This window comes from Schistocerca gregaria, chromosome 8, assembly GCF_023897955.1.
Source record: "Schistocerca gregaria isolate iqSchGreg1 chromosome 8, iqSchGreg1.2, whole genome shotgun sequence".
NCBI classification, from domain to species: Eukaryota; Metazoa; Arthropoda; class Insecta; order Orthoptera; family Acrididae; genus Schistocerca; species Schistocerca gregaria.
Genome location: NC_064927.1, coordinates 232,523,224 through 232,527,359, shown reverse-complemented (window position 1 = coordinate 232,527,359; position 4,136 = coordinate 232,523,224).

Here is a 4,136-nt window from a genome sequence, read left to right as displayed (position 1 = left end):
CGGAACCTCAGTTCTTCCCTCTGACCTCTTTGACAAGGCCGTTACTGGAACGAGGGTGACTTCTTATGGCGGAAGTGTTCGGTCAAGATTGCTGTTGATTTTTATTCGAAGTTTTAGCAGTAGTGGGGTTCGAACCCAGTATCTAGTACGTTTTCATTGCTAGTCAGGGAAGTTATCCGTAGACCATGAGTCACGTAAGCTTACTTTGCCACAGTTAAATATCTTTCTGAAATAATACATTCGCTTGTTTGGGAAGGGCCCTAAATCCACATCTATGACATTTCGTGCAATTTGCATTTCTGTGTTCGTTAGGGGTCGACTCGTCATTGAGTGTGAAAAAGACCTCAGAGTATTATCAAATTGCCCAAATATTCAGTGGAGAAATTCTAGTTGATTTCAAAAGAGCCCCATGTCCATGACACAGGGCACTTTTGCTCTCAAGAACTCTGAACAATAAGTCCACGTGTTTTATTGAGATGCTGTGATTGCCAGAAAAGGCGAGAGAGCGATATAAATAACTCACCTATGCTTTGTATCATTGTTGAGGAACAACCAGCAGGATGTGATATTGTGTCCTCATAGTGACTTATATTCTATCAATACAACTGAATTCTGAAGTTGAACCTATTCATAAGGAAAGGAGGAGGAAAGGTTACGGCATTCTGAGCAGTACGAACGAAATGCAATCAAAACTGCTAACAAAAGTGATTGGAGCATACCAGTTACCTAAGTAAGCTTATACCAGAAAAATTTGTTGGATAACGAGAATTTTACAGACACAAGTACTATAATGCATTATGATGAGACAACCTTTGTGAGTATTATGGATTCATATTTAATATTTCTTTGTAGTATCATATTTCAGTGCAGTGCTAGAAATTCCAGACTGAATACCATGTTGCTTCCAAGGTGATTATAGATGGTGGACACATCAGCAAATAATTTCACAGAATAAATAAGTAGTTTGCCGTCTGTTCCATTAATTATAGTGCATTGTTTTCCCAGACGTATCGATTCTTGCTATTGACTTTGAAATCGATAGCATATAAACTAGAAAACAATAAATAAAGATCAGTGCTTACAGAAGATGAAATAAAAACTCTTATTTTCCTCTGTGGCAATGAACTATTTCGATGGACGTAATATACTATCTTCTAAAGTATCTACAGATAAAGCAATAGCTTGTTTGATTGATGGATGAGTAGTTGCGTTACTGAGGAGATTTAGGAAATTAGCATTTTCCGACATTAAAGTGCAAGATGAGATTCTAGTCACGAATTCTTTTTCGTGAGAGATGGCTTTCATGTCCACTGCTGCAACAATCTCAGTGTGTCTCCTACAAATGACTGAGATGAATGTTTGCTGAATAACTGTATAAAATGCTCTAAACTCATTTCAGTACTTGTTTGCGTCAGTTTAACACCAAATCGCTTCGGACAACACGGAGCGAAAGTGAAATAATGACTGAAAAATTAACAATGAAACTCTGAACTGTACTGATGTATTAAATGGGAACGATGTGGAAAAAGGAGTGAAGCGATATAGCATTAAATGAAGATATACAGTGGAACTGAGGTTGTTCTCAGGAAAGTTTAAACTACAATAATTAAAATGTTGTTAGGACTCGCTACTGTGATCTAAGTGAGAACAATAAAGGAAACATTGCAGAGCTTTAAAACGAAGTGAACTTAATTAGAAAGTTGTTAACGATGTTGGGAAGACTGATGAAATAAAAAGACAGACGAATGCAGGGGAATTTAACTACAGAATCTCGCCATTCTGATCTGAAGACAAAATTGATCTCAACAGTCAACACGTATAGTCATAATGACAGCGTCTTTCCGTGGATAACAGAAGTTTAAGTCTATAGAAATGATTATAACCATTTCTATAGCAGGACGATCTCCACGGATGATATCATATGGTCCTTTATAATTATTGTTTGCAGTACAAGAATACATACGTTCGAGTAATAGGGGGGGAATTCAGTATGGTAAATTAGGCTGCAACCACTGAGCTCTTTACATATAACTCTTGAGTCATTTTCAAAGCATTATTACTGATCTAATATCTTTCTTTCCTTTTATGATTAACTAAACTCCCCACGAAGGTGTGCGCTAGCTGTGAATAAAACCTCTCTTCGTCAGCGTATTCTCTTGTTACTCCACAGTATAAGCTCACGAATGGTTGAGCTGTGCAGGCACGGACTTCATGAAAGGGACTACACCAAAGCGCCACTGCTTATTAGGTGTAGCTCTCACCAAGATGTATCCACAGCACACGCTACAGGACAGATGAAGTAGTGAGACTCATTTACCCCCAGAGCAGGATCGAAAGAACTAGAAACAAACTCTCAATCACTATTTATAAAGCCACATGTTAACTTAGTTTCCATTGGTTCCCTTATCGTACTGTCCCAGTAAGTGGCCGCGAAGGGCTTCACGTTGCACTGCACGTTATGATCAGCATCTACACAGTATTCGCTTGGTCGTTGCAAGGATAGTACCACACAGCAATCTTCAACTGAAGTCTTGGTCTGACGGAAATATGGTAAGCTGCGACTTCACACTTTTTGATAAACATCTGCCCTGCGTACAAACAGATTAAACTATTCTGTACTTTAAAACTTTTTGTCAGATGACATGTTGAAAATAGGCGTTCTTCAATCAGTTTTTATGCTGATCCTGGAAATAACATCCGTTTTTGTCTATGATTTCAGGTATTTCCATAAAATAAGACGTAATATTTCGACGACTTTTATTTCTGAGAGCACAAAAATATTCAAGACCCATTTCACGTAGGGTGAGTTTATAATGAAAGTACATTTAAAAAAGTAGAATACATTTAAGAAATACTCTACAGAGCCCACCTAATTTATTTCGAGACTACCTTGTCAAAAAACATGAAGTCAACATTGTTCCATTAAGTTTTAAAATTTCTCTTTTATGAATTCCTTGCAGATCCTTTTGTATAATGACTCTCCCTCTTCAACGTCAACAATGTACGGCCATAATAGTTGTTTCCCAGTTCCCCTGGTACATCCTATCCATCTCCTTCATACCTTGGTGAAAAAGTTTACCCTGAGCTTCACTATAATGTCCCAACATTTTCGGAAAGTAGTTGATACGTGAGTGTAGAAAGAGGACTTTCATAATCGCATTACATCCCATCTTCTCAAAATCTTGCAACATTGTTTCAGTAAATGCCTTCCAGTTAGGATCTTCGTTATTGCTAGAAAGTTCTCAGTAGCTGGTCGGAAGGCGAACCATACGTCTTTTTCTGTCCTCTTCATTGCCTTATCAAAATATTCATCCCTTACCAGTTTCTTTATCTGAGGACCAAGAAACGTTGTCTCGTCTGATGAAGGAAAAATCCTTGGAAAGTTGCTTCAAAAGGGGGCCAACCTGTAGTAGAGCCTTTACAAACAGCTTGATCAAGCCCAATTTTTGGTTTAGTGGTGGAAATAAGATTTTCTTTTTTTGTGTTTCTACGAGCGGTCCGAGCAGGTTTATATTAGTTCCAGGCACAAAATCTCTCCACGCTGGTCAAACTCACGCTCCAATGTGTTTTCCTTGCCCGACTGTCTCATTCGCGTATAAATGGACAGTTTTGTGAACCCACTTGTTGTCCTATTATTTTTCCGATAATTTTGAAGTGACCACAGATTAGCCATTCGTATTTCTCAAAATGGAGACTCTTTAAGAGTATCTTCATTTTCTCATATGCCTCTTTCAGTTTAAATGAATGGACCACACAAATGTGCCCATGCACGTTCCTATTGTGCAGTAAAACGCCTTCAGGCTCCTCGATGATGAAACTAGGAAGTGCCTACTGGGCAGAATCACGTTCAGTGCCATAGAAGTTTACGCCACTGCAGAAACTAGGGAGATCTATGAGAATGAAGTAACTAGTTCTTTCTATGCCTGCACCATGAGTAATGTGATTATAGTTCCGGTAAATTCTTAGTTTTTAAACGGGAGCCAAATGGTTCCACAGATTCCTTAGGCACATTCTGATCTCGTACGAGATCATTAAGTTCGCTCTTAGAGAATAATTGTGGGCTAAAGTCGTATTCACGCTGATGAACATCACCGTCGTCTACGGTAATTTTCATCACCCCCTTTTGATATATTCTC